General features: G+C 41.8%; 1 pseudogene; it reads left to right on the top strand.

Moving 5' to 3' along the window:
* Positions 1-15,789: 15,789 nt before the first annotated feature.
* LOC114883643 lies at positions 15,790-17,185 on the top strand (annotated as a pseudogene).
* Positions 17,186-18,381: the final 1,196 nt, after the last annotated feature.

The raw sequence follows: 18,381 nt of genomic DNA, 5'->3' as shown, positions 1-18,381 counted from the left end.
ATAGAATTTTCGCCAGTCTCTGTTCTCAATTATTCTAGTCAATGGAAAACTTAGCCATTGGGATCACAAAACTTAATCCAAAAAATACCATTCACCACATAAGTTTAATGGGCTATTGTGAAGAAGGAAATAAAGTCTCTGAATGACTAGTTTTACCCACTGAAATCTGTAAGGTGACAGAGAACATTTTTTCCCCCTCTCTCTACTTTTCTTACCACTATCTCCTTCCTCTCAAATGTCCTTGTCATTGGAAAGGGAGAGAACTAACTTCACAGAATAATATACAAACTGATACACTCAGGTCACAGAGGAATTCAGTTTCCAACTCCTAACCTCCATTTAAAGGAGGGAAAGGAGGGGCCTTCCCTGGTGGTCGAGTGGTTAATACTCCACTCTCCCAGTGCAGGGGTCCTGGGTTCAATCCCTGTTACCCTGTTCATGGAACTAGATCCCGCATGCCGCAATTAAGACCCAAAATAGCCAAATAAATAAATGTCTTTTAAAATTTTAAAAAAATAAAGGAGGGAGGTGGGGAACAGTGCAGAGCTGCTCTGACAACAGGCAGCCTCCCTTGAGAAAACAAGAGATGCCTGGGCTTGAGATATGAGTTAATCCAGAAACTAAATAGGAAAGCTTTTGTTCATTTACTGGAAGAAGTAAAGAAATATGCCCAAACCAGGGGATATGGGTTGGCGAAAGGTAAGGATTCAAGATTTGGTATCTAGACTACGGGAACTCATCAAGACATCAGCATCAAACTGGACCCACTGGTTGCCTAAAACAACTCTAGAGATTAGGACTTTCCTTGTGAGTTTCTTTAGTGGATCAGTTTGTTTCAAACAGCCAGAAGGGTGGGGTAGCATTTGATAGCAGAGAGCTGGCTAGAATATAAGAACTACATGTTGTTGAATTCTAGTTTAAGGATCTTTGCACTACTCCATCATAAGTCAAACACCAGTAGTAAGACTTTCTTACGGCTAGCTCTGAGTAATGCAAAAGCAGATATAAAAAGTAACAGGGGCTTCCGTGGTGGCGCAGTGGTTGAGAGTCCACCTGCTGATGCAGGGGACATGAGTTCATGCCCCGGTCCGGGAAGATCCCACATGCCGCGGAGCGGCTGGGCCCGTGAGCCATGGCTGCTGAGCCTGCGCGTCCGGAGCCTGTGCTCCGCAACGGGAGAGGCCACAACAGTGAGAGGCCCGCGTACCATAACAGACATTGGGTAAAAAGAGCTAAGATTATTTAACAGGAGCTAAAAGCAATCACTAAAGGCTACATTTTCTTATATTCCTATAACATAGCAATATTATTTTCATGCGATTGGGACTGAGTCACAAGCAATCTTTCAGTCTGCTATTTGGCAGAGTCCAAAAAGAGTGAGTTTCAGGGGGAACCGAAGGAGATGAAAAAATGTAAGGACTTGAGCACTAATGGTTCTGGTAACTGTAATGACTTCTCTTTATGTACCCATACTCTCCTTAGATAAAAAAAAACAAAATGGTGTCTTACAGGACAATAACATAATACCATCAAATTATAAATACCAAAGTGAACTGAAGTTTGTTTCACATTTACTGAAAGTCTAAACAAACTTCTTGAAAATTAACCTCCAAAATGTATAAATCTGCTTAAGATTTGTGCACATAAATTATAATAAAGAACGTTGGTACGCAATTGGATTCGAAGTGCTTTTTAGTAAAGTACATAATGATGCATGCTGAGGAAATGCAGGTATATTTAATTGGATATAATTAAAATAATGATATGTGTTTAAAATAATGATATATTAAAAAAAATTTAAATGTAAGTGGATGAAAAACCTGTAATAAAAAGTCAAAGCAGTAACTACTTTTTGATTACCTGATTATTCACAGAGCTAATACCTTTCATGTAACAAGTAACGCAGTAATGCTGTAATAATGTCACACTGGAGGGATCAAGGGAGCCCTGCCGAAAATCTGGGCCTTTGCTTCCCCCTCTTCAGGGAATGTTTCCAGGACTCTTCTCATGCCAACTTCCTTCATCAAAATGAATTTCCTCCAAGAAAGGTATAATTGCTAATTGGTAGAGCTGGGCAATGGGTACATGAGGGTCACTGTATTCTTCCTCTTTACTTCTGTGTATATTTGAAATGTTCTTTTATTAATGGAAAAGAAAAGAAGTCTCTACATTTGAATATAGATTCTATAATGTTTGATAACTTTACTTTTTCCCTATGCAAAGGACATAACATATTAATGTGTCTGTGCATGTGCTGGTTCTATTGCATGAAATTCCCTTCAAATAAGTGGACAAATGGCAGATAAATGTACATTTCTAACTCTTAGCCCTGGTTAAATAAGGCCGTCTGTAAAGACAGCTTTTTATCTTGGCTGTCTCCCACCATCTTGAGTTATTCTTTGGTCCCCTCCCTTGTTCACAATTCTTGCTGCTTCAGGTTGGATCAATGAGTCACATCCACCTCATCCACGCACCAGGACTTCCCAGATGAGCAGCTGATGAGCTGCCCTACTGCCCAGACATCTCATTACCTTCTGTCCTCTGCTGCCCTGCTGTGACCTCACACTGAGCTCAGTTCAACTCCCTGCAGGGTTGTATGGGCAATCAGTGTCCTTGGACCCCCAGCTCTATAATTCATGATCTTGGAATGGCCAAATGGCTTGGTTAAACTTTTTTTTTATTCCTGCTTATATGACAAAGCTTCTGCACTCAATAGGGAAAACTAGGCTTATGGTGCATGTACAATATTCCCTAAGAATAAAAACCGTATTATACATGCTCTCTATATTTCTTCCTTCACTTGTTATGTTTAATAACTGACAAATTATAACCATGTTTTCACTAATTTGAAATAGATATTCTGGAACTTTGAAAGATCATTCTCAAAAATATGTCAATTCCTCTAGCAGTTAATAGATTTATGGCTTCACAACTTGATCTTAAAAGTGGCCATGAAAAAAAAAACCAAAAAGTGACCACGGGGCTTCCCTGGTGGCACAGTGGTTGAGGGTCCGCCTGCCAATGCAGGGGACACGGGTTCGTGCCCCGGTCCGGGAGGATCCCACATGCCGCGGAGCAGCTGGGCCTGTGAGCCATGGCCACTGAGCCTGCGTGTCCGGAGCCTGTGCTCTGCAACGGGAGAGGCCACATTAGTGAGAGGCCCGCGTACCGCAAAAAAAAAAAAGTGACCATGAAGCAGGAGTATCTTCTTTGTAGAAAAACATGTAGGACATCCAGAGAACAACACACATTGGAAATAAAGGTCAATAAACTTTTTGGCATTATTTTGTCTTATAGCAGTTCAGTTTCAACTTATATGGACTACAATTCCAAGCTTTTGATTATTTAATGGTGATGACCCAGTTTATAAATTGCATCCATCTTCTCCTATTCCTGTTTTTATTCTGTTCATCATCTCATTACTTTGTTGCTCAATATCATTATAAACTTCAGTAAACAGAAGGCAAAATAAATAAAGGCAGAAAAAACACAAGCTAATCTATTGTACCATTTAAGCATCTCTCCAATAAGATTATTTAGAGGGAAACCTGAAAGGATTGACCAAAATAAAATCTCTATAGTTCGAAGACCCAGGCAATTACCCTTCTCCCAGTGCTAAAAGCAATGAGGGAGTTGATTTTATATCCCAACTTTAACAAGATAACCATGAAATCCAATTGTCAAATACTGTGACTGAATTTTTATAAGAGTTTCCAGCTAACGTGGTTTATGTAAACAAGTACACTGCGAGTATTCAGGATCTGACTGGATGTCTGAAAAATCATAGTCTACATCCCATCCCCATGTGAATTCTTACATGTTATAATATGTCTCAAAGGACAGTTGAAAATTTAATTAACTAAAAAATAATTTTTTAACTTTAAAAATTAAAGTAAATTTTAAAAAGACAGTTAAGTCTCCTCTCAGCAAGTTTTAACATTGCCAGCTTAGTTTTCTTAATGTTTCTCCCTGTTCCTTCATTTCCTTCTTGCTCACCCGCTATCACTGACCCAGATCTCCTTCACCAGATTTGTACATGGCAGAGAATGGGGAAACACACGGAGAACAACAAAGGGTGAGGACGGATGAAAAGAGCCAACAGCAACTTTTACTGGGGCCAGGGTTTAGAGATTAAGCCGCAGGCTAAACACAAAGCAGCCAGATTATTTATTTTGCAGTTAGTGGAATTCTTTTTCTTCAATGTCAAGTGGCAGGAGCCAAACTTTAGAAAGTCACAGTTTTCCCAAGGCTTAAAAGAAAGAAAGCCTTATCACGCACATTTTCTTGGAATGCTTGTAGGTTAGAACTGATGATCTTCCCCTGGATGGATTTACAGGCCAAAATGCAATCAAGCTTAGGAGCTCCTGGCTCCAGTCACAGCTGCAAACGAGGTAAATACAGATCTCCAAATTACATCTTCCACCTGCCAATATATTCTCTGCTACCCACCTCCTCCACTGCCTGAACTTTGAGATTCAAATGACTACTTCACATCCTTTGAGGTACTGTAAACTAAGATTTTCTAAATCTCTAAAGCACAAGGAAAGGTACACAGGGGTCAAAATATGTAACGTGTTACATGCCATTCAAAAAAATATGACTTTCCCATTAGGGGGAGCTATGACAGGTTTTTAAGCAGGATAATGATAACACCAGATTTAGTTTAGAAAGATAGTTCTGCAGATGGCAAATTCTTCCAAAATAGCATATAAATTTAATACAATCAACATAAAAATCTCAACAAATGTTTTTTGAAGAGTGATGCAATGGTGCTAAATTTTATTTGAAAAATAAAATGTGGGGAAAAAACTCTGTCACACAAAAAAGTAAATACATAAATACGGAGCAAAGCAGAGGACTTGGCTTATCAAATATTAAAATCCATTAGAAAGCTACTAGATTCAAAACAACAGGGCATTTTTGCTAGAATTTGTAGTCAGACTGATGGATGAGAATAAAAGGCCAGAAATAGACTCAAAGTTAGATAAAAATTTAGTGTATAACAGTGTTGTCACCTCAAATCATTGGAGAAAGGTTGGATTAAACTATAAATAATATTGAGAAAGCTGGCCAACCATTTTAGGAAAAATAAAGTTCAAAACATTGTCTCACATCTCATGCCAAAAAATTTCCAATTAGGAACAACCATACAGGGCTTGCCTGGTGGCACAGTGGTTAAGAATCCGCCTACCAATGCAGGGGACACAGGTTCGAGCCCTGGTCCGGGAAGATCCCACATGCCGTAGAGCAACTAAGCCTGTGCACCACAACTACTGAGCCCGTGCTCTAGAGCCCACGAGCCACAACTACTGAGCCTGTGCTCTAGAGCCCACGTGCCACAACTACTGAAGCCCGCGCACCTAGAGCCCGTGCTCTGCAACAAGAGAAGTCACCGCACCACAACGAAGAGTAGCCCCCGCTCGCCGCAACTAGTGAAAGCCTGCACACAGCAACAAAGACCCAACGCAGCCAAAACTAAAATTAATTAATTAATTATTTAAAAAAATTTTTAAAACCCCAACTATACAGGGAGTTCCCTGGTGGTCTACTGGTTAGGATTCCAGGCTTTCACTGCCATGGCCCTGGTTCAGTCCCTGGCCAGGGAACTGAGATCCCCTAAGCTGTGCAGCATGGCCAAAAAAAAAAAACCCAAAAAAACAAACAAACAAAAAAACTATATATCATCTATACATCATGAAACCACAACAATATTAAAAGAAATTATATGTGATCAAGAGTTCTGTATTGGGGCTTCCCTGCTGGCACAGTGGTTGAGAGTCTGCCTGCCGATGCAAGGGACACGGGTTCGTGCCCCGGTCTGGGAAGATCCCACATGCCACGGAGCGGCTGGGCCCGTGAGCCATGGCCGCTGAGCCTGCACGTCCGGAGCCTGTGCTCCGCAATGGAAGAGGTCACAACAGTGAGAGGCCCGCATACCGCAAAGAAAAAAAAAAAAGAGTTCTATATCAAGTAAATCTTCTGAAGAAAGTAAGACAGAAAGAGGTACAAGTAGAAAAAATATAGAAAGATGTTCCAGATCATTCGTGAAAGCAAAATAATTTGAATGGCTTTCAAAAGGAAATTATTCAAGTACATTATAGTACATCCATATCACACAATAATACAAACCCACCGAAAATGATGTAGCTGTGTATTTATTCATTTAGAAAAATACTCACAATCTATTAAATAAAAAGGCAAATAACCAAACAGAATTATATTATAATCTAATTTGTATTTATGTGTGTATAATCATAGAAGAAAGTCTAGAAGGACGCACACTGGGTTTTCATTTGGTAATAGGATTCGGCAATTTAACAAGAAACTATTACTTTTGTATTGGAGATAAAATATAAAAGACTTTGCATTTGGAAAAAAAATAAGATTAGGTTGGCAGGAGTTTGAAATGCGATTGGAGTAAAGAAAGCTAATGATAATTTAGGAGGTTGCTGCAAAAGTCCTGGTGATAGCAGATGAGAACCTGAAGAGACAAGGATAATAAAGCTGAATCTGAAAAATATTTGGGTGGTAGAAGATGTCAGGACTTGGTGGTCAGCTGGGCTTTTGTTACTGGGCTGTCATTTAGGATGCCTATAACTTAATAAATGGATCATTAATAAAGAAGGAGGATACCACTGCATGGTAGGGTAGGTGGGCAAACCAACAGTTCTACCTTTAGATATAAATTGCAGAACAGTATGGAAGCGCTGTCCAGCAGGCAACTGGAAATAAGAAGCTGGAGACTGAGACATGGAGTTTATTAGTATGAGGGTACTGGTAGAAACCATAATCTGGTTTGTAAAAGCACCTGTAATTCTCCAGGGAAAATGACCACTGGGTCCACACTGCTTCTAGAGCTCTTATCCTAGACTACATTTTCCAAATTATGTGGGATTTTATTTCCTGAAGTCCTAATCATCCAGATCCCCTGTATCATTAGGATTCCAACACTATCACAGTCTGGGTTACGTAACCGCCCATCTCTGCTCTTTAAATCTTTCATTGGCTTCCCATTTCATTTAGAACAAAATCCAAACTCTTGGCCAGGATCTACCAGCCCTACATGATCCAGACTGCTGCTATTCCCATTACTCACTATGATCTTGCCATTCTGGTCTTCTTTGTGATCCTTGAACACACGGAGGTCTTTCCCATTTCAGAGCTTTGCACATGCTCTTCCCTTTGCCAGGAAGGTTCTTCTTTGCCTTGTCTCATGACTGGCTCCTTATCTTTCAGACCTCAGCTCAAATGTCACTCCCTCCAAGGGTTATTCCCCGACCTCCATTTCTAAAGAACCACTCTCCCTTATATGCACTGGCATGCCACTCTACCACGTCACTGCATCATATTTCCTTTATAGAACTTACCTCTACTCAACATTATTTTGTTACTTGTTTATTGTCAATCTTTCCTTCTAGAATGTAAGCTCCATAAGACAGGTCATGTCAATCCAGCACCTATAGTAGAGCCCAATACACAACCACATAGCAGGCTTTCAAACCTGTGGAATAGTTGTAGAATGATACAATGTGGAATGAATGAAGGATTGAGGCATTTCCAGTAAGTAGCTCTACATTTGCAGTCAGAAGGCAACACAACCTTGGCTAAGTCAACCTCAATTTCCATATCTCTAAAATGTGGCCAAAAATGTTTACTCTGCTTATGCATTAGGATTATCATGAGACTTTGATTCTTCATTCATTCATCATTAAATATTTCCCAAGTACTTTCTATGTGCTATGTACTGTGCTCATTGCTGTGTTCACAGCTATGAATAAGAAGTTGAGTCTAGTGGCTGAGACAGTTACGTTTAGAGGCAATTATGAATGGTACGGCTATTATAAAAAAGACCAAGCACAGGGTGCCATAAGAGCACATAGGAGAGGCACCAAATTCATCCTCAGGGAATCAAGGAAGGGTGAGTATCAGTGGAAATCAACTTGGCAAGGAGAAGGCAGGGAGATGGGTAGTCAGAGAAAGAGAAAATAGTCGAGACAGAGGAAACAACATGTGCAAAGGCCCAGAGGCAAACAAGGACAGGGCATATTGATGAATTGCATGTCACTCAGGATGGCTGAGACTAGAAAGAAGGAGTGGTGGCAAAATTCAAGGCTAGAGCTCTAAAGAGAGTCCAGGTCACAATGGGCCTATGCACCAGCATGGACAGTTTGGAGAACTTTGGCAGGACCAAAACAAAGGAGGCAGTGGTAAAGGGGGGAGGGTGATTAGAGCATGCCAGAGATGAGTCTGGAAACAGGGAGAAGCCCAATCAGAGAGAATTTTGGATGCCATGTTTAGGAGTTAGACTCTATGCTACAGGTGATGGGGAACTACTAAAGAGCTTTAAGTGGGGCAATGGCCACTCCAGCATGGAGAAAAATTGGAGCAAGACAAAATAAGGGGCTCAGAGTTGTTCATTAAACCACGTGAGAAGTAATGGGTGGCTTGAATTAAGAGTGATGAGGGTGATGAATCAAAGGGATACTTAGGAAAGAGATCTGATGTGACTGTCAAACCATGTTTGGAGGGGGGCAGGGATCAGCACGTTGAGGGATTTCACTGGTAAGTCTTTATTAACAGCAGTCTTCCTAACTCAGTGAAAAGAGAATTAATGGATAGAACTTCCTTAATATTAAGATCTTGTATACATTTTTCCTAAATTTTGGATTCTGTTCCTGATTATTTATAACTACCTGCCTCAAAAGAATTCTATGCTTAGTGATTGTTTGAGATGGGGGTCAAACCAACAGAAAGCAGACTCTAAGACAGTTTAGTATGCAGGATGTTTATTAAGGAGTGTCCTTGGGATCAACACCCATGGAAGGGAAGTGGACACAGGACTGGATGAGGCAGAAATGAAGCACAGTATGGGCCTCATGACAACCCTGGACAATCTCACAAGGAACTCTGGAGCTAAACTGGCTTCCACAGTTGTCCCATGCTGGACCGAAATGGCCAGTCCTTAATGCTCATCTCAATCAGTCACTGGATATAGGCCACCCCGAGAAGGGCATAACTTTAAGGAAGGCAGTTTTCTGCAGGTGAGGTAATCCCTGAAGGGGCTAGTAACTAAGGCTGTCCACAGACCACAACCCCGGCCGCTGAGTCAATAGGTTCTTTATTGAAGGGAGATCTGGGCAGGGGCACCTGCATATCACAAGGTGGTAAGTCTGTTATTTCAATATATCAAGGCCTTCGGGGGACACCCTAACAGCTCAGAAATATGCCACCCTGAGCAAGTGTGAGAACTTCCCTTCCTACATTCTTTTAACACGCATTTATTGAGTATATTTTTTGTGTCAGGCACAGTGTTAGGCATTGGGTCAACGATTAACAACACAGGAACAGCCTTCATGGAAATGATAATGTAATGAGGGAAACAGTTTTTTAGTAAGAAAAATATTGTACAATTAAACACGGTACTTTCCCAAAGAGGATGAAAATGAAAGGAAATGGAAAACGTGGGTAAATGGAAGGAGTCTCATTACACAGAGGGCCCAGGGAAAGCCCCTCTACAGGTCACCTACATTCCTTGGCTTGTGGCCCTTTCATCTTCAAAGCCACCAATGTGGCATCTTCTCTTTTCTCTGACCTCTGCTTCTGTCCCTTATCTTCTCACTCAGACTCTATTTCTGTCCCATTCATGTTAAAGGCCCTGTAATTACCTCAGGCCCACACAGATAATCCAAGATAATCTCCCCATTGCAAAATCCTTATCCTAATTACACCTGCAAAGTCCTTTTGCTATGCAGTGTAACATATTCACAGGTTTGGGGGATTAGAGTGTGGACAGCCTTGGGGGGCCATCACTCAGGCTACCATACTCAACTTCCTCATCTTTAAAATGGGTATAATAATAGGACCACCTCATACATTCGTTGAGAAAATGAAATTCAAATCAAATGCTAAGAGCACTGCCTGGCGCAAAGAAAACCCTCAATAAATGTGAGCAGCTATTCGGGTCACGTGGATCTCTTTATCTATGCTATCCTCTCCATCGCTAGTGTTTCTGCCTTAGTTCAGTCCCTCCTTATTTTAACTTTCCATAATCATTGGCTGTCTTCAGTTTTGCCTCCTTATACACACATCCCTAGACCCCCACCTCCCCACCCTCCATACCACCACCAGAGGGGAACCCCAGTGATCACAGTTCATTGATTCATTCACTCAGTGAAGACGTATGGGTGTCCATTTTGAACCATTCACCTGCCATGACTGTCTCCATGGCCAATTCCTGTGTCAGCTGGACATCTTGAGCCAGGTATTGAGTCTTGTTTATCGATTTACCCCAGCATTTTACGGTGCTGAGCTACAGTAGGTGCTCCATAAGGCCTTTTGAATGAGTTAATGAATAGATGGATCTAGTTAAAGCACTCTGTAGGTATATGATTCTATAAGGGTAGGAGCCCTATTAAATTCTCATCACAGGAACACATTTGAATTATTTTTAAGCAGCTGAGGTGCTGTAAAAATTTACGGTGGAGCTCAGTGCATCCTAGAGAAGCACATCTGTGCCTGCACACCTCCAGAGGCCTCCTTAGCCAGAACTGCAATGGGGACAATGGGGCGGAGAGGGCATCTGGGTAAACTGTCAAACAGGTAGGCTTTAGAGCAGATGCTTCTTTGGAGATTTTAGAAAGGAGAATCAAGTGACCCTGTGATGTGGCTACTATTTTGGTTAAGATATATTTTCTCTCTTTCAGTGTAATCTCATTTCCTCTCCACCACCAAAAAAAAAAAAAAAAAACACAAACCCACATAAGATACTGAGAAGGGCCTTTCTCTATGCTTCCCATTCAAGAGTGCCTGCCAAACCAATTAATACCTTCTGAATGTTATCTCCCTGCTATGTTAATGTTATGTTAATAAATGCAATTAAGATAACATTCAGGAGGTGTTAATTGGTTTGGCAGATGTACATGAATAAGAAGCACAGATATTTTGCCTTCCCTATTTATGGAGGCAGGAAGTGACACAAAGTTGGACAAAAGGAAACTTGATTTGCCTCGTCTCTTTTGATACCCCTTAGGCCTTTTCTGTTAAGTAATACATGGGATTCTTAAAAATGCAAATTTAGATGGTATCACAAAGATGAAGCGATCCTCAAATGTTGCAAAAACACTGAAATTGTCTTTGGCCACAGGGATTAACTACATGGTGCTTACTCTCTTTAAAACACTATATATGCCATATATGCTATACATACACACACACACACACACATACACACACTCTCTCAAAAGTGTCTATAGCCTATATGCAAATAAGCTCTCATGTTAATCTATAAAGCAGACTGTTTCACAGGACTAATACCTAGACTATTCTTGATGTAATTAGTTATTTAATATATTCCAGTGACTTAATGTTCTTTTATTCTAATTTACAACTAGATGGCAGCTTTTACTTTTTATGCTTAGAAATCACATATATATACGTGTATATATATGCTAATGTACCTTACTTAGCAAAACAGAGGTTTTCTCTGAAATTTATTTGTATAAATGTGTGTAGTCTTGAAGCAAAGAGATGTTACATTGTATTACCATCAAGGTCACTGTGTTCATTTCTGGAACCTGGCATTTGCCAGCACATCACATGGCCTTTGGCAGACTTAGTCTTCCCAGGACCTTATTAGGACACACCTATGATAAGAGCCGCTCTAAGAGCTGAGATCTGAGAGCATGTCAGAGCACAACAGACCCATTAGGGTTCCTTCCAGTCCTGGAGGGCAAATTATCAGAGTCTACTTTGTGAACAAAATGGTCAGAACTAAACTAAAACATTAGACTTCAGCCTGGACTTCAAAACAACTTGGAAGTACATTACCTCAATTCTAAGACACCATCTTCTGCAAAATGCACCAGCTCTTTAATAAGGGTTTTCCAGAGGGGGAAACAGGAGAAGAGGAAAGAGAATGAAGAAAAGGAGAAAGACCCCATTAAATTTTATATTTACTGCAAGATCGAAGTCCAGTTCCAGAAATGCTAAAATGTGCCTCTCAAATTAAAGAATATCAGGCATCCCCTAAAAATACAGGTAACAGTAGGTAGCTAGAACATAGCCACTGCTTTGTTTCCAGTGGATTGTTTGGAGCCAATATCTGTTGCATAGTTCCAGAAAGCTTACCAATCCTTTAGAAATACATGCATGTTTCTCTGCTAAATGCCCATCTGCAGCCTTTAATTGTCCCTTCATCACTTTTTGCAATGTAATTTCCTTGGACCATACATATAAAATAATGGGACTGTTCCTAGCTTTCAATCTGTGAGTATGGCAATTTCTTAAGTGATAAAGGGTCACTACTGCTCTCCAGTGACAACAGCTGAAGATTGTTATGAAATACTCTTCTAACCTGTGTGCGTGTGCGCATAAATATGTGATAGAATCATTGTGGTTCAAATTCTTTAGGCTTTAGAATCTTGGCTCCCCTCCAGCCTAAGGAGGTGGAGGAACACTCCTGACCTCAGTGACACTGACTCAGTGTTTTGGGACAGTCCCCACCATGGCTCTAGGCTTTGGTTGACTCTGCATGGCAGTGAAGTCTTGACACAGATTTGACTGAGAAGCCATTTCTAGATGATTCCGTGTACCTTTGAGGGGAGGGTTGCTCACAGTGGGCACCTCTAAGCACACTGCCCCAAGAGCTCAGAAGGCTGCTCAAAGATGGGATCAGGCAATAAAATTTCATTCTCAAAGCAGTGTCCTCTGACCCAGGGTTGGCAAGCATTTTCAGTTAAAAAAAAATAAAAGCAAGTTATACTCACTTTAAATTATTCCTGGGTAAAATTATTGCATTTATATTATGTGGCAGAGATTGCAAATAGATTATATCTGAGTATAATAGGCTGAACTGTGTCCTTCCAAAATTCATATGTTGAAGCTTAACCCCCAGTACCTCAGGATGTGACTTTATTTGGAGATAGGGTCTTTAAAGAGATAATTAAGCTAAAGTGAGGCCATTAGGGTAGACCCTAATCCAATCTGACTGGTGTCCTTATACGAAGAGGAAATTTGAACACACAAAAGAAGCACCAGGGATGTACATGCACAGATGAAAGGCCACATGAGGACACAGCAAGAAGGTGGCCATATGCAAGCCAAAGCAAGAGGTCTCAGAAGAAACCAAACCTGCCCACGCCTTCATCTTGGACTTGCACTCTCCAGAACTGTGAGAAATAAACTTCTGTTGCTTAAGTTGTGAAGTCAGTGGTATTTTGTCATGGCAGCTCTAGGAAACTATTACACTGAGTGATTGCTCTTGGCTGCCTTAAGCACAATGTTAGAAAGGATTCTGGAGTGGCAAACACGGGCATGGGAAGAGGAGCAGTCGAACACGTGCCGATTTAGCCACCCTTACTCCATGGGGTGGAATTGAGAAGCTTGACTACCTGTAAAATGTTTATTGTCATTCATGACACACGGTAACCAATGAATAATTTTAGCTGTAAATATTATTATTTTAAGTTTAAACATTTCTTCAATGAATAGGTCATTCAATGAATAGCGTGTGAATCTTCAACGCACAGGATATTTGGCCAGTGAGAATAATATCACACACGCACACACCCAGTTTCCTCAGGGTGCTGTAGTCAACCATTCTACCCCTAAGCATGGAAAACCACTGCTTTTTGTCCTCCCTCCCTGTAGCTTCAGCTTATCCAGAATGACATATAAATGGAGTTGCATCATATGTAACTTTGTGAATTTGGCTTCTTTCATTTAGCAGAATGACTTTGAGATTCATCCAAGTTGTTGCACGTAACAAATAGTTCATTCTTTTTATGCTGAGTAGTATTCCGTTGCATGGATGTACCACGGTTTGATTATCCATTCACTCATTAAAGGACATTTGGGTTGTTTCAGATTTGAGCAATTTTGAATAAAGCTGCTACAGGTTTTTGTGTGAATTTAAGTCTTCAGTTCTCTAGGGTAGATACCCAGAAATGGGATAGATGGATCATATGGTAAGTGTATGTTTAATTTTATAAGAAACTGACAAGCTGTTTTTCAGAGTGGCTGTACCATTTTGCATTCTCATAGCAACGTATGAGAGTTTCAGTTGCTCCACAACTTCATCAAGACCTTGTATTGTCAGTTGTTTGTTTTTAATTTTAGTAATTCTAATAGGTATGTAGTTTATCTCATGATTTTAATTTGTCTTTCCCTAATGACTACTGCCTAATGATGCTGAGAATTTTTCCATGTACTTACTTGCCATCAATATGTCTTCTTAGACGAAGTATCTGTTGAAATTTTTTGCTTTTTTGAAAACTGGTTTGTTGTTTTCTTATTGTTGACTTTGGAAAGTTCTTTATATATTCTAAATACAAGGCCTTTGTCAAACATATGATTTGCAAATATTTTCCCCCAACCTGTGACTTGTCTCTTCATTCTCTTAACAGTAACTTTGACAATGTATAAGTCTTTAACTGTGATAAGTTTAATTTATCAATTTTTCTCATATAAATCTTGCTTTTATTATATCTAAGAATTCTCTACCTAACTCAGGCCCACAAAGATTTTTTCCCAGGTTTTCTTTAAAAGTCTTATAGCTTTATGTTTTGCATTTAGTTCTGTTACCCATTTTGAGTTAATTGTGTACAAAATGTGAAGTACAGGTCAAGGTTCATTTTTTTTTGCACATGGATGTTCAGTTGTTCAGCACCATTTTTCTTTTCAGTCTCTAAATATTTTTTTTTTATTGGAGTATAGTTGCTTTACAATGTTGTGTTAGTTTCTCCTGTACAGCAAAGTGAATCAGCTATACGTATACATATATCCCCTACATTTTGGATTTCCTTCCCATTTAGGTCACCACAGAGCACTTAATAGAGTGCCCTGTGCTATACAGTAGGTTCTCATTAGTTATCTATTTTATACATAGTATCAACAGTGTATATATGTCAATCCCAATCTCCCAATTCATCCCACCCCGCCTTTCCCCCCTTGGTGTCCACACATTTGTTCTCTATGTCTGTGTCTCTATTTCTGCTTTGCAAATAGGTCCATCTATAACATTTTTCTAGATTCCACATATATGCATTAATATATGATATTTGTTTTTCTCTTTCTGACTTACTTCACTCTGTATGACAGTCTCTAGGTCCATCCACATCTCTGCAAATGGCACGATTTCGTTCCTTCTTATGGCTGAGTAATATTCCATTGTATATATGTACCCCATCTTCTTTATCCATTCCTCTGTTGAGGGACATTTACGTTGCTTCTGTGTCCTGGCTGTTGTAAATAGTGCTGCAATGAACACTAGGGTGTTCAGCACCATTTTTTTTTTTTTTTTTTTTTTTTTTGCGGTACGTGGGCCCCTCACTGTTGTGGCCTCTCCCCTTGCGGAGCACACGCTCCGGACGCGCAGGCTCAGCGGCCATGGCTCACGGGCCCAGCCGCTCTGCAGCATGTGGGATCTTCTCAGACCGGGGCACGAACCCGTGTCCCCTGCATCGGCAGGCGGACTTTCAACCACTGCGCCACCAGGGAAGCCCTTCAGCACCATTTTTTGAAGAGACTATCCTTTCTCCATGGAATTGCCTTTGTATCTTTTTCAAAACTCAACTGACCACGGTTCTGTGAGTTCATTTCTCAAGTCTCTATTCCATTCCATTGATCTGTATGTCTATATTTTCATCAATATCTCATTGTCATAATAACTGTAGCTTTACAGTAAGTACTGATATCAAGTAGTATGAGTCTCCCAACTTTGTTCATTTGCAGAATTTTATTGGATATGCACCTTTGCCTTTCCATATACATTTTAAAAATCAGTTTGCAGACATGGCTCGCCAGCTGTGGACGCTGCTGCTGTGGGGCTGCCGGCTGCGGGCTGCAGCACTGGCGGCGGCCCTGGCGGCGGCCCGGGGAGGACAACCAGTTCTGTGTCCTTGGAGGCCCCCAGCCCAGTCCTGGAGTCCCAGGCGAAGCCTGGCTTCAAGCTCCCACAATGGACGGCTGTTCAGCTCCCAGGCTACTGAGGAGCGTCAGGAGGAGCCTCTGCACTCCCTCAGCAGCAGCTCGGAGACCGTGCAGGGTTCTGTTTCCAAACATGAGCTCCAGGCTGAGACAAAGAAGCTTCTGGACATCGTTGCCCGCTCCTTGTACTCAGAAAAAGAGGTGTTTATACGGGAGCTGATCTCCAACGCTAGTAACGCCTTGGAAAAGTTGCGTCATAAGCTGGTGTCTGAAGGCCAGATGCTGCCAGAAATGGAGATTCACTTGCAGAGTGACACCGAGAAAGGCACCATCACGATCCAGGACACTGGCATCGGGATGACACAGGAGGAGCTGGTGTCCAACCTGGGAACGACTGCCAGGTCGGGGTGGAAGGCCTTTTTGGACACGCCTCAGAGGCAGGCAGAGGCCAGCAGCAAGATCATCGGCCAGTTCGAAGTGTGTTTCTACTCGGCCTTCATGGTGGCTGACAGAGTCAAGGTCTATTCTCGCTCGGTGGACACGGGCAGCCCTGGGTACCAGTGGCTTTCAGAGGGCTCTGGGGTGTTTGAAATCGCCGAAGCCTCAGGAGTAAGAACCGGGACCAAAATCATCATCCACCTCACGGCAGACAGCAGAGTTCACCAGCGAAGCTCGGGTTGGAGATGTGGTGACAAAGCACAGCAACTTTGTCAGCTTCCCCTTGTACCTGAACTGAAGGCGCATTAATACCCTGCAGGCCATCTGGCTGATGGACCCCAAGGATATGGGCGAGACGCGGCACGAGGAAATCTACCGCTACATCGCTCAGGCCCATGACAAGCCCCGCTACACCCTGCACTACAAGACGGACGCACCGCTCAACATCCGCAGCATCTTCTACGCGCCGGAAACGAAACCAACCATGTCTGACGTGAGCCGGAAGCTGCGCTCCAGTATCTCACTGTACAGCCGCCAGGTCCTCATCCAGACCAAGATGGGGGCCGCCCGGCACTTCCTACGCATGCGGCAGCTGGCCAAGCCCCAGGAGGAGCGCGCTCAGCTGCTGCAGCCCACACTGGAGATCAACCCCAGGCACAGGCTCATCAAGAAGCTCAATCAGCTGAGAGACAGCGAGCCTGACCTGGCCCAGCCGCTGGTGGATCAGATCTACGAGAACGCCATGATCACAGCGGGGCTCGACGATGACCCGCGACCCATGGTGAGCCGCCTGAACCACCTGCTTGTCAAGGCCCTGGACTGACACTGACAGCTGTGAAAGCCCCAAGTCCTCCTGCACTGTTAGGGCTGCAGGAGAGGGGACAGATGAAACCGTGGGACAAGGTAGCCTGAGACAGTCACGGCGGGGGGCGGGGGGGCTTGGGACAATGACACAGGAAGGACTGGATGCTACCGATGAGAACATCTGCTTTTGAGCTTTATTTACTTAAAAAAAATCAATTTGCCAATAAATGCAAACATACTTGCTAGGATTTTTATTGGAATTGGACCAAATACATAGATCAAAAAGAGGAGAATTGACATCTTAAGTATACTGAGTCTTCTAATCCATGAATAGTCTTCTTTTTATTCATTTTATCAGTGTTTTATAGTTTTAAGCATACAGATCCTGATAAATTTATACCCAAATATTTATTTATTGAGTTGGGGCGCTATTATAAATGGTACTTATTTTCAATTTTGATTTCCAATTGTTTATTGTCTTTACAGGCATACCTCAGCAACATATTGTGGGTTTTGTTCCAGACCAACCAAGCCAAATGTCGCAATAAAGTGAGTCACATAACTTTTTTGATTCCCAGTGCATATAAAAGTTATGTTTACACTATCCTGAAGTCTATTAGGTTGGCAATAGCATTATGTCTAAAAAAACAAGTACAGACCTTAATTTTAAAATACATTAGTGCTGGGCTTCCCTGGTGGCGCAGTGGTTAAGAATCTGCCTGCCAATGCAGGGGACATCGGTTCTAGCCCTGGTCCACGAAGATCCCACATGCTGTGGAGCAACTAAGCCTGCATGCCACAACTACTGAGCCTCTGCTCTAGAGCCCGCAAGCCACAACTACTGAGCCCTTGCACCACAACTACTGAAGCCCATGCACCTAGAGCCCATGCTCCGCAACAAGAGAAGCCACTGCAGTGAGAAGCCCGCACACCGCAATAAAGAGTAGCCCCTGCTCGCCACAACTAGAGAAAGCCCATGAGCAGCAACGAAGACCCAACACAGCCAAAAATAAATAAATAAATAATTAAAAATAAATAAATAAAAATACATTAGTGCTAAAGAATGCTAACCATCATTTAAGCCTTCAACAAGTCTTAATAGTAACATCAAAAATCACTAATCACAGATCACCATAACAAATATAATAAAAAAGTTTGACATGTTGTGAGAATTACCAAAATGTGACACAGAGACATGAAGCGAGCAAAAAATGG

This window comes from Monodon monoceros, unplaced genomic scaffold (genome assembly GCF_005190385.1).
Source record: "Monodon monoceros isolate NGI ecotype Baffin Bay Population unplaced genomic scaffold, NGI_Narwhal_1 Super_Scaffold_5, whole genome shotgun sequence".
NCBI lineage: Eukaryota > Metazoa > Chordata > Mammalia > Artiodactyla > Monodontidae > Monodon > Monodon monoceros.
The sequence above is the reverse complement of the archived record's forward strand: the minus strand, read 5'-3'. Positions and strand labels throughout refer to the sequence as shown.